This window comes from Lepidochelys kempii, chromosome 13 (genome assembly GCF_965140285.1).
Source record: "Lepidochelys kempii isolate rLepKem1 chromosome 13, rLepKem1.hap1, whole genome shotgun sequence".
NCBI lineage: Eukaryota > Metazoa > Chordata > Testudines > Cheloniidae > Lepidochelys > Lepidochelys kempii.
In genome coordinates, this window is record NC_136392.1 from 21,188,467 (window position 1) to 21,201,540 (window position 13,074).

General features: G+C 42.9%; 2 protein-coding genes across 3 annotated transcripts in view; one reads left to right on the forward strand and one right to left on the reverse strand.

Annotated features, from left to right (window-relative positions):
- Positions 1 to 1,092, reverse strand: part of LPIN3 (lipin 3) — a 55,942-nt gene extending 54,850 nt beyond the window's left edge. Inside the window, exon 1 of the mRNA XM_073309718.1 lies at positions 1,070 to 1,092. The gene's annotated coding sequence lies outside the window, so the exon portion shown is untranslated. The remainder of the gene's footprint in view (positions 1 to 1,069) is intronic.
- ZHX3 (zinc fingers and homeoboxes 3) overlaps positions 1 to 13,074 on the forward strand; it is a 68,220-nt gene that overhangs the window by 5,938 nt on the left and 49,208 nt on the right. The gene's annotated exons all lie outside the window — the stretch shown is intronic.

Below are 13,074 nucleotides of genomic sequence, written 5' to 3' on the forward strand. Positions count from 1 at the left end.
GTGAAGTGTTATCAGCGTTTTTAAGGTTGAGTGGCACCATCCACACAGTTTGAAAGGGACTAGCTCTAAATATAATTTTTAATGCATAATTATGATATCACTTGTTAATTCACAGAATATAGGTGGGATTTTTTCCCCCTCATAAATTAAGTGGTTTTTTTTTGCTGGATTTGCAAAATGTTGGTCTCTAATCTGTGTCTGTGTACATATGCATGCATGCATGCAATACCTGCAAAAGGGCTACTGGGCCCTAAAAAGCTCCTGTGCTCACTAGTGGTCTGCAGCAAAGCATACTCTCCCCAGGTGCATTCCCTCATGGTTGGGTGTGGCAGCTCTCCTCCTCCTTTGGTACCCACTTTAGACAGCCACTTTGGCCCTGCAGTACTCTGTGGCTTCCAGTCACCTGGACCTCCAGCCAGGTCACTTTTAGTCCTACCCCTTTTAGCAAAGACAATAGCTTGGCATCATTGCACCAGATCCTCAGCCCAACTTTGGCCTTTATGGGCCTTCCAGCCAGCGGCTCTAGTGCAGGGGTAGGCAACCTATGGCTTGCGTGCCGATTTTCAGTGGCACTCTCTCTGCCTGGGTCCCAGCCACCAGCCTGGGGGAAACTCTGCATTTTAATTTAATTTTAAATGAAGCTTCTTAAACATTTTTAAAACCTTATTTACTTTACATACAACAATAGCTATATATTCTAGGCTTATAGAGAAAGACTTTCTAAAAACATTAATGTGATACTGGCACACGAAGCCTTAAATCAGAGTGAATAAATGAAGTCTCAGCACACCACTTCTGAAAGGTTGCCGACCCCTACTGTAATGTCTTCACACCACTACCTTAGGTGGGCCACTAGGGGAACCCAAACCTGTATTCTACTCTGGGTTCCCACCAGGGACCCTGTAAGGTCTGTTCATTCAGGCCCTCTGCTGCACTACTCTGCTTCCTACCAGGGCTTGCACAGCAAACCTGCCTGCCAGGCTCTTCACAGGCAGACATTTCTGCAGGTCTCAGAACAAAGGGGAGCTCAACTAGTTATGAGGAACAAAAGGTCCTGCATAAGGCCTACCTGCCCTAGGGAGAGTCTGACATCTGGGAGGCTCCAATTAGGCACTTCCTTTCAGCAGTCTTTGATTAGGCTCTAGCCCCAGCCATGCCTTCCTTCATAAGGCTAGCTCAAGAGGTCTGTTCTCTGTCCTACTCAGCCACCAGAGTGAGCTGGGCATTTCCTTTTTTAGCTCCTCCCTCCAGGCTTGATACCTTGCACAGGTGCATTGGGGTGGGGCTGATTGGGGCCACAGGCTCTCATTAACCCCTTCTTGGTCAGTGTGGGGTCTGTATACCCCATCACATGTTCCAATCTCTTGTGGTGCTGAGCTCTCTTAGATGCTGAATGCCCTTGATTGACTGTAGTCTCTGGGAAGTGAGGGTGTTCAGTGCTTTGGAGGATTGAGCTCCAGAGGCATTGGCTATTGGACAGGTCCCAATTTTTTTCAGTAGTTTTAAGAAGAGCACTATCTAAGCACACTAAGAGCTAAGCTAATGTTACTAAAATCAAACCATTGACTTACACAATTACACACTGCAAACTAGAAACCTTAGTTATAGACAACCTGTCTTGTGTTCCCAGTTATCCCCCCATTTTATTTTTCATATACTCCCTACTTTTATTCATTTAGATGAAGATAATAAAAACACCTATTCAAGGGTGTGGGTGCCCTCACAGAGTTCACAACACAGTAAATAAAATCCTAGCAGCATTACTGGGTGAGACCAAAGGTCTGTCTAGCCCAGTATCCTGTCTTCAGACAGTGGCCAATGCCAGGTGCCCCAGAGGGAATGAACAGAACCGGTTATTATCAAGTGATCCGTTCTCTGTCCCCCATTCCCAGCTTCTGGCAAACAAAAGCTAGGGACACCATTGCAACGGGAACTCAGCGAGCCAGGCACCTACAGAGACTCCTGTCCACCCCTTCACAATTTGGGGACGCATACCCTCAGCCCTCTCCAAAAACCCTCTAACCAGAAGTCTTTAGGGCTGCACATTGCAACTGATTTGATGTTTCGCCCTTATCCAGCCAAAACCCTACACAAATCAACCCTTTTCTGTGTAATCCAAGTGTTATAGGAGGTCAGTTCAATTTCTGTAATTTTATTTTATGGCAGTAGCACCTAGGAGCAACAGTCATGGGCCTGGACCCTGTTGTACTACCTGTTGTATAAACACAGAGCAAAAAGACTATCCCTGCCCCAAAAGCTTACCATCTCAGTATAAAATTAGACAAGGGATGGACACAGACGGTGGTCGGAGGGAATGGGGATTTGCAAGGAAACAGAGAGACAATATTAATCAGCATGGTGGGCCTTGGTCTCCACACCAGCAGCCAAACCTTTGTCAAGTTTTTTGTAGGCATCACATCAAAGGAGAGTTTAAAGCAGGATAAACATATGGATGTTAATGGGGAGCTCCTCCGAAGTGTGAAGGGTGGCCTGGGTGAAAGTCTGCTTTGCTTGTTTGAAAAGTGAATAAGTGGACAACCTAGGTTTGCTCGTGGAGGGATGCAAAGAGTGGCATGGTGTGGTCAGGGTGACAGGATAGGAACATGGTCTTTGCATCAGCGTTCTGAATGAATTTCAGTGGGTCAAAGTTGCAATTGGGATACAAGCCATTTTCCTGATTACAATCTAATTGTTTTGAACAGCATCCTACACGTACTCCAAATGCTGCTGCAGGCTAACAAAGCACTTTTGTGTGTGTGTATGTGTGTGTGTGTGTGCGCGCACGTGCATCAGGTGCTTTCTTTTCATGTTGCCTCTTTAGATGCAGGATGATGTATTGCAGTGGGAGCAGGAGGCCAATTCGTCGTGGTCTCTGAGAGACATTTTTATTTTACAAAAAGTGAAGTGCCTGGTTAACACCCGAATAAATTGACTGTGTGTGTGTGTGTGTGAAAGCAGAATTTAAACAAATGGCCCTATGAAGTTAATTCTGCTCTCTTGATTTTTTTTGTAAGAATCAGTCAGCATCTAAGTTTCTGTGAAGAGGGCTTTGAACCTCTTGTCAGTTTAAATTTTGACAAACAAGGATGTTCAAACTGGACAAACAGCATTTAAGGTTTAGGTTTTTGTTGCTTGGTCTAGTGTCTAGATTTCCTTCTCAAACTCCATTCAGCATACGGGTATTGGTAGGGGTCTTCCATAGTGCTCCACTAATTGTTTTTGCAGCATATTTTGAGTATAAAACTAGTTATAAACAATACATCTTGGACACTTTTTCATGTAGTTGTATTTAATGAGCTGAGGTGTCTTGGTCCAGTGTCAGAAGAGTAAGTTACTAAATCCCCTGCTGGCACCTTGTACCGATGCAGAGCCCCATTGCGTCAATACCAAGGACCTCCCATGCTGAGCCAATTGCTGGCTCAGGGACTATCTGTTGTTAATAGCAAATGGGCCATTTGTGCCTTGTCAGGGGTGTCATTTAAGCAGACATTTACTTGCCATCAGTGCAGAGTGGCTGGGTTATTACACATATTGAATCTATTTCCCCATGTTAAGTATCCTCGCACCTTCTTGTCAACTGTCTAAATGGGCTATCTTGATTATCACTGCAAAAGTTTTTTTCTCCTGCTGATAATAGCTCATCTTAATCAATTAGCCTCTTACAGTTTGTATGGCAACTTCCACCTTCTCTGTATGTATATATATCTATATATATATATATATCTATATATATATCTTCTGACTATATGTTCAATTCTATGCATCCGATGAAGTGGGCTGTAGCCCACGAAAGCTTATGCTCTTATAAATTTGTTAGTCTCTAAGGTGCCACAAGTACTCCTGTTCTTTAAACTAGTATAGCTGGTTCCCATCATTATCTTTCTACCACCTCACCTAGCCTTTTGAATACGTGTACTTGATACCTTTAATGATTTTGGAGATGTTAACAATTCAGATGTGTGTCAATAAAGTCTCTTGGAACAGAGTTTCCATGCCCATTGGAAAGGTGAGTTTGTTCCTTCTTCACATGAGCGTTAATTTGATTTTAAGCACATTTCTAATTGCACGAGTATTCGTGTGAAATCATGTCCCCCTGAAGCACGTGCAGTACGTAGTTATACTGTTTTTATCAAGACATAAATCTAGGATCCCCTTTTGAAATTTCCCCCCTTTTAAAATTATTTCCAAGTAGGAGAATGCTAGTTTGGGCTGCTTGTTAATCTGAGGCAGAACTATTTAAAACAACCTCAATCACATTGATACAGAAGGAACAGTCATCTGGGCTGGAATCAGTGTAAGAAAATGGACGTGAATAATTCATCAAGACCAAAATCCACTTGTTACAATGCTCTCCCTCCCCCATGTTCCATGGAAATGTAACAGAGGCTTTAAATAACAGGCTGCACTCAGTGCTAAGGGTATTTAGCATTGTAATGATTCTCTAAAAGCAGGAAAGAGGAAATTCAGTGTAATATGGTAACTGCCACAAATTTGGCGGGGGGGGTCTTTGCTTTAATGCTTTTCTTTGTTTCATTGTGAGCTAAAATTCTTTACGGACACTTCACCATTCTATTTTTCTGATCTGTCACCGATATGAAACAAGTACTATGTTTAGAAGTGTTTGCCCTGCTTTGTGTAAACCTCACACATGCTGTTCCTGTGTAGAAATCAGAATGAATCAACCTACAGTTTTTATAGTAACACTGACTCATTTCGTATTCACAGCTACTATGAAAAACAAAATTACCCTGTGTGCATCTATGCCACCTTGAGCTGCCATCTAAGCAGAGGGCAGGCCTGGCTACTATTCGTGTGGGAGAATTCTTAGGAAAACCTACATGCAGAGGGAAGTATTTGGGATTCAGTGGCATTCTTCCTTCTGAGTCAGTACTCTCTCAGATGTCCCAGCACAGTGTGAGGACTCACTGTACTGCTCCTGGAACTGCTATCATTTGGCTGCAATGTAAACTCAGGGCCATGACTACTTGAAGCTAATTGGTTCCACATCACTTTTTAAAGTAGGGCTGTTATCCCCAGGATATCTTCAGCAGGTTCCAATTTTTGCAATTGTATTTTGCCCAGCAAAAACATCCATGGGCACTGCAGAAGGAAGAGGTATTCTTTACCTCCCCAGTTAAGACTGCTGTGGGATACGCTGTTGAATAGCGGCTGCCTTTCACTGGTAGGGAAGTAAGTTATGTATATGCAAGGTGGGTATTCTAAGCCCCAATCCTGCAAAGATGTAAATGTGTGCATCACTTTATATATGTGAGTCGTCCCATTGAAGTCAGTAGAACTAATCACTTATGTAGAGTTAAAAGAATGAGGAGTACTTGTGGCATCTTAGATACTAACAAATTTATTTGAGCATAAGCTTTCGTGAGCTACAGCTCACTTCATTGGATGCATTCAGTGGAAAATACGAGAGTGATCAGTTAAGGTGAGCTATTATCAGCAGGAGAAAAAAACCTTTTGTAGTGATAATCAGGATGGCCCATTGCCAACAGTTGGCAAGAAGGTGTGAGTAACAGGAGGAGGAAAAAATAAGCAAGGGGAAATAGTTTTACTTTGTGTCATGACACATCCACTCCCAGTCTTTATTCAAGCCTAAGTTAATGGTGTCCAGTCTGCAAATGAATTCCGATTCAGCAGTCTCTCGCTGGAGTCTGTGTTTGAAGATTTTTTGTTGTAGTATTGCCACTTTTAGGTCTGTAATCGTGTGACCGGGGAGACTGAAGTGTTCTCCGACTGGTTTTTTCAATGTTATAATTCCTGACCTCTGACTTGTGTCCATTTATTCTTTTACGTAGAGACTGTCCGGTTTGGCCAACGTACATGGCAGAGGGGCATTGCTGGCACATGATGGCATCTATCCCATTGGTAGATGTGCAGGTGAATGAGCCTCTGATAGTGCAGCTGATGTGATTGGGTCCTAGGATGGTGTCCCCTGAGTAGATATGTGGACGGAGTTGGAAGCGGGTTTTGTTTCAAGGTTAGGTTCCTGGGTGAGTGGTTTTGTTGTGTGGTTGCTGGTGAGTATTTGCTTCAGGCTGGGGGGCTGTCTGTAAGCAAGGACTGGCCTGTCTCCCAAGATCTGTGAGAGTGAGGGATTGTCCTTCAGGACAGGTTGTAGATCCTTGATGATGCGCTGGAGAGGTTTTAGTTGGGGGCTGAAGGTGATGGCTAGTGGCGTTCTGTTGCTTTCTTTGTTGGGCCTGTTCTGTAGTAGGTGACTTCTGGGTACTCTTCTGGCTCTGTCAATCTGTTTCTTCACTTCAGCAGGTGGGTGTTGTAGTTGTAAGACGCTTGATAGAGTTCGTTAGGAGTAACTAATCTTAGCACACAGTGCTAGTCGTAAGCCCCGGGAAGTTATAGTGCCAACTCCACCTTGATTTATTTAAAAACATGTTCCGGGGTCCTCTGTGTATCCTGATTTATTAGACTGTATGGTCCTTGAGGCAGAGACCTCTGCGTTTTCGTTGAACTGTACCAGGCTTTAGTGTCATAGAACATCAGGGTTGGAAGGGACCTCAGGAGATCGTCTAGTCTAACCCCCTGCTCAAAGCAGGACCAATCCCCAATTAAATCATCCAACCAATTTTTGCCCCATATCCCTAAATGGTCCCCCTCAAGGGTTGAGCTCACAACCCTGGGTTTAGCAGGCCAATGCTCAAACCACTGAGCTATCCCTCCTCCCCTGTGTCAATGCTTCACACATGCTAATGCCCATCTAGACCCCATTTGTGATTCATAGCTTGCCCTAGTAGTTTTGTTCCTGTTTTCCACACACATTTTCTGTGGAATGGATGGGAACTGACACTCAAGGAGCTTGCTGTTCTCTCTGCTCAGTGCGGGCCGACAGTTGAGACAAGGTGTGCTTATGTGTTATGCATTTTGAGACTAAACTTCTGCTTAATGAATGAGCAAAGAGAACCTGATTATTATGGTGGGGTCTCAGGTAAGACTTGGTTTTGCACAGGGGTAAGGCTATTAGTTTACCTAGTTCCATTGTTCAGAACATTTTTGTACCCTAATGGTAAGGAGTGACCTAAACTTAGATGCATTGACTGTGCTATAATGAATGAGAGGTCTGCAGGTGCAAACTGGTTAGATAACTTCCGCTGGGGAAGATCCTAAAACTCTGTCACTGGGTTGACTTCAGATTTACTCCTCCACGTGTTAACAATTCTTTCTAGAGAACACAAGCTAAAAGGGAACAGTGAAAACTTTCCTGACTGATTGTCCTTGGAATTTGAGGCTTTTTGAAGTTGGATGTCCGTTTAAAAGTGGTGGAGGAAGTGGGTAAAAATTGGCCCTTCGTTTTGTGGGGTCTACCAAGTGGTAAATTGATGCTGCAGAGCAAGCATGAAAATCTAGTGTATGCTTAGGGCACGTCTTCACTAGCTGTCGCAGCAGTGCTTTAACGTGGCTGTGTTGTTGCAGCGCCAGCTCTGTGAGCTATAAAAAACCCCATCCCCACCAGGGGAGTAGCTACCGGTGCCGTAGCACTGTTTAAACTACTATGTTACACCGCTGAAACTTTCAGCGCTCAGGGGACTGTTTTTTCACCCCCCTGAGAGACAAAAGTTGCGGTGCTGTAAAGCGGCCAGTGTAGACAAGGCCTTAGAAATCTGTTGTCAGCAAGGCTGGTGTCTAGACACATGCTTTGGCAAGGCAAAGCACCGTGTAACTATTAATTGTTTGTGCAGTATTGAGGCTTATATGTCAATATGGTTTTTGCCTTTTATGTTCCTCCCACTTTCTGTGGGATGCCTCCTGCATTACTCTTAATAAATCTTAGCTGACAAAGTCTTGAGCAAAATAAACTCTGGTTACTGCTGGTGTTGGCATTGTGTGTTGTCTTGTCCCTCTGCTCCCAGTCATCGCCCTTCCTGGGGCAGGGCACTGAAACTGCAAACTCAATTCAGTTTAATTCCCTTCTAACTCACAAGACCAGAGCTGCTAAGGGCTTACAGAAACAGGGCAGGCTGTACTTGCTTTCATCACTTGCCTGCACACGCTCCCCAAGAAAGTCCGTGTACCTAGTTCAGTAGCTGAGATTTTACAATAGTTGAATCTCTTGTTTTGAAAATGGTTACTTATTTCCATAGGGGAGGAGGTTTGCCTTTAAGAGAGAAATAAGTCTTTGCCAAATGGAAAAGGACAAAACTAGTATAAGAGGCAAGAGGATGTGCCACACACTAGAGGTATAAACTATAAAGATATTTTTGAAAGGACATGCAAGGTGTTTATTTATTGTTCTTCCTCCTCTTACCACTGAGAAATGCTGCTTTGCACGTGAGTTTCTGCTGCTTTTCAATTTGTCAGTAGGCTAGAGTTCCAAAACTCGGAAGAAAATATAAAAAGGTCATGTGGCATTTTAAAATGTCAGTGCCTTTTTTCCCTTCCTTCAGGGAAGAGGTGGTGTTGGGACAGACGTGGAGATTGCTTTTAGTTAAAATGTTCCCCTGCAGTGTTGTGGACCCCTCCAAAAAAAAAAAATTTTTTTAAATGCTGCTGCACTTATTTGTATATTAACTTGCTAGAATCAAAAACAAAACTGTTGAGCTGATTGAAATGGAAAAAGTAAACAAATAGAATAAAGTGACACATTGTTTAAAAACAATCTGGTCCTGGTAATAAGATGGTTGGGTTTTTTTGTGTGGGTTTTTTAATGATCTGTGTTCAAGCTTTCTTTGAAGCTGGCTTTAGAAATTTAATGAGGTAGGATGGTGGAAAATGGGATGTTTAGCAAATCAGTATTTCTGGGAAAGAAATGGTTTTAAACTGGAATTTAGACTTAAAATATTTTTGTTAACGGCTATTAAAACTTTGTAGCCAAACAGCTACATTCTTAGCAGCCCAACTGTCAGAGGAATTAAGTTAAATGGAACACCTCCTAGGAGAAGCGGTGCTTGTGGAGCTGTGTGTAAAGGACCCTCTGACTGACTTTACAAAACATAATACTCTTGTATCAAAACCCTTTTTAGCTTCAGTGTCTATTTTCTCCTGTACTTCCTTTCCTGGTATGAAGAAAAGGAGGACTTGTGGCACCTTAGAGACTAACAACTTTATCTGAGCGTAAGCTTTCCTGAGCTACAGCTCACTTCATCGGATGCATGATGATTTCCTGGTATGGCCGCTATCAAGATAATTGGGTGTAAATATAACCAAGATACACTTAAATTAATGGTCCTTTAAGTACAGTATGCAAATTTATGAAGTTCACGGGAATGTGTTAGTGGTTATTTAACACTGTCTCCCTGTTATTTGAAAGCCTGAAGCATAAGATAGCATTTAGCTTTAGATACTTGGCAGACTTGTAGTGATTAACAAAAAAACCCACATCAGTATTTTTAGAGAGGCATTCCAAGGGTGGCTGACTCCTGTTGATATCAGTGAGAGTTTTCAGCCACTCTTGAAAATCTGACCCTTACAGGCTGCAGATGATATGAATCATCTCTCCAGTTTGTGGTATCAATAATGTAAACTTCCTTAGAAGTTTTTAAGGTCAGGCTTGACAAAGCCCTGGCTGGGATGATTTAGTTGGGGATTGGTCCTGCTTTGAGCAGGGGGTTGGACTAGATGACCTCCTGAGGTCCCTTCCAACCCTGATATTCTGTGATTGTGATTCTGTGAATGGTGATGTGCCCCAAATACAGCAATTCAAAACCTGGCTGACTGTGGACTCCTGTCTGCTGCTTGCTTGAATGCTCAGGTTCATAAGTCCAAATGAAATGCTTGCAGAGAACTAGAATTCTCTCACCTCTTGGAAGCAGTTCCGCTTGCTGCCTAAACAAGTAAAGTAGTGATCTGACTCTGAGTTTTCTTCCAAATATAGAAATAATTAGCAAAACATAAATGGCAGCTTAGATGCTAATACTGAGTGCTCAGTTGTGGTTCTGGTTTTGGGGCACTTGATTCAGTTTCAAATATTAAACTTAAGGTTTGCTAAGTTATGATATATCACAACAGTTATGAGGCCCAAAAGAATGTTTTTAATTTGGGGAGGAGTAGGATGAGGGAGGTGGGTCATGTATTTAGGCCCTGATCCTGAAAATGTTTAAGGATGTGTGTAACTTTAGGCAGATGAGTAGTCCCATTGAAGGCAATGAAACTACTCACATGACTAAAGTTATGTACACATTTGGGGTGATGAAAATGGGACTTGTGTCACAATATAAAATTGTTATAATCGCAATAACCTAGTTCTTACATAGAGGTTTTCATCTATTGATGTCAAAGCACTTTACCAAAGTGTCAGTTGTTATCCTCATTGTATGGATAGAAAACTGAGGCACAAAAGTGCAGTGGCTTGCCCAAGGTCATCCAGCAGGCCTGTGGCAGAGCTGGGAATAGAAACCAACTCTCCAGAGTCCCAGTCCAGTGCTCTACCCTCTAGGCCATACTGCCTTCCAAAGATTTAGAGCAGTGTGAATTGCTAATATTGTTAACCTTTGTCAAAAAAGTCAGGCCTGTCTTTATGCTTTGCGGTATCTTATTTTAAAAATTTAGACTTCCAGGCCAATATTTTCATCCAAATGATTTAAAAATATATATATAGACAGACTTGGGAGCAGGTCACTCCGCTATTTTCTTTTCATGCTTTTACTTATGTTAGTAATTGACTCAAAGAAGCCCTGGCATTGTTTGAGTCTCCTCTCTCCCCTCCCCTGCAAATACTTTGATTTTCTAAAAATAAATAATAATGTCAACAGCCCTTCAGTAACAAAGGAATGTGCACATCCTGCACTGAAAAAGAATTCCAGTAAAGGAAAAAAAAAAGATTTAGTTGTTAATCTTCCTATAAACTGAATAAAGCTTAGGGTTTGGTTTTGTTTTTTAAACTGATTTTAAACCCCCGCCTTAAAACAAACAAAAAAAACAGGTAAATCAGAAGCTGAAAATACTTTCGAATGAGAAACAGAGAGAGAGCGCAAACAAGAAAGGTCAATTGATGTGAGTAAACAAAGTGGCTTTTATAAAAAAGGTGCCACAAGTACTCCTTTTCTTTTTGCGAATACAAACTAACACGGCTGTTACTCTGAAACCTATGGATGTAGAAGCCCTCTACACCAACATTCCACACAAAGATGGACTACAAGCCGTCAAGAACACTATCCCCGATAATGTCACGGCTAACCTGGTGGCTGAACTTTGTGACTTTGTCCTTACCCATAACTATTTTACATTTGGGGACAATGTATACCTTCAGATCAGCGGCACTGCTATGGGTACCCGCATGGCCCCACAGTATGCCAACATTTTTATGGCTGATTTAGAACAACGCTTCCTCAGCTCTCGTCCCCTAACGCCCCTACTCTACTTGCGCTATATTGATGACATCTTCATCATCTGGACCCATGGAAAAGAAGCCCTTGAGGAATTCCACCATGATTTCAACAATTTCCATCCCACCATCAACCTCAGCCTGGTCCAGTCCACATAAGAGATCCACTTCCTGGACACTACAGTGCTAATAAACAATGGTCACATAAACACCACCCTATACCGGAAACCTACTGACCGCTATTCCTACCTACATGCCTCCAGCTTTCACCCTGACCACACCACACGATCCATCGTCTACAGCCAAGCTCTGCGATACAACTGCATTTGCTCCAACCCCTCAGACAGAAACAAACACCTACAAGATCTCTATCAAGCATTCTTACAACTACAATACCCACCTGCGGAAGTGAAGAAACAGATTGATAGAGCCAGAAGAGTTCCCAGAAGTCACCTACTACAGGACAGGCCTAACAAAGAAAATAACAGAACGCCACTAGCCGTCACCTTCAGCCCCCAACTAAAACCCCTCCAACGCATTATTAAGGATCTACAACCTGTCCTGAAGGATGACCCAACACTCTCACAAATCTTGGGAGACAGGCCAGTCCTTGCCTACAGACAGCCCCCCAACCTGAAGCAAATACTCACCAACAACCACATACCACACAACAGAACCACTAACCCAGAAACCTATCCTTGCAACAAAGCCCGTTGCCAACTGTGCCCACATATCTATTCAGGGGACACCATCACAGTGCCTGATAACATCAGCCACACTATCAGAGGCTCGTTAACCTGCACATCCACCAATGTGATCTATGCCATCATGTGCCAGCAATGCCCCTCTGCCATGTACATTGGTCAAACGGGACAGTCTCTACGTAAAAGAATAAATGGACACAAATCAGATGTCAAGAATTATAACATTCATAAACCAGTCGGAGAACACTTCAATCTCTCTGGTCACGCAATTACAGACATGAAGGTCGCTATCTTAAAACAAAAAAACTTCAAATCCAGACTCCAGCGAGAAACTGCTGAATTGGAATTCATTTGCAAATTGGATACTATTAATTTAGGCTTAAATAGAGACTGGGAGTGGCTAAGTCATTATGCAAGGTAGCCTATTTCCCCTTGTTTTTTCCTACCCCCCTCCCCCCAGACGTTCTGGTTAAACTTGGATTTGTGCTGGAAATGGCCCACCTTGATTATCATACACATTGTAAAGGAGAGTGGTCAGTTTGGATGAGCTATTACCAGCAGGAGAGTGAGTTTGTGTGTGTGTGTTTTTGGAAAAAAAAAAAGGGGGGGGGGTGAGAAAACCTGGATTTGTGCTGGAAATGGCCCACCTTGATTATCATGCACATTGTAAAGAGAGTGGTCACTTTGGATGGGCTATTACCAGCAGGAGAGTGAGTTTGTGTGTGGGGGGGCAGAGGGTGAGAAACCCTGGATTTGTGCTGGAAATGGCCCCACTTGATTATCATACACATTGTAAGGAGAGGTTTCAGAGTAACAGCCGTGTTAGTCTGTATTCGCAAAAAGAAAAGGAGGACTTGCGGCACCTTCGAGACTAACCAATTTATTAAATTGGTTAGTCTCTAAGGTGCTGCAAGTCCTCCTTTTCTTATTGTAAGGAGAGTGATCACTTTAGATAAGCTATTACCAGCAGGAGAGTGGGGCGGGAGGAGGTATTGGTTCATGGTCTGTGTGTATATAATGTCTGCTGCAGTTTCCACGGCACGCATCCGATGAAGTGAGCTGTAGCTCACGAAAGCTCGT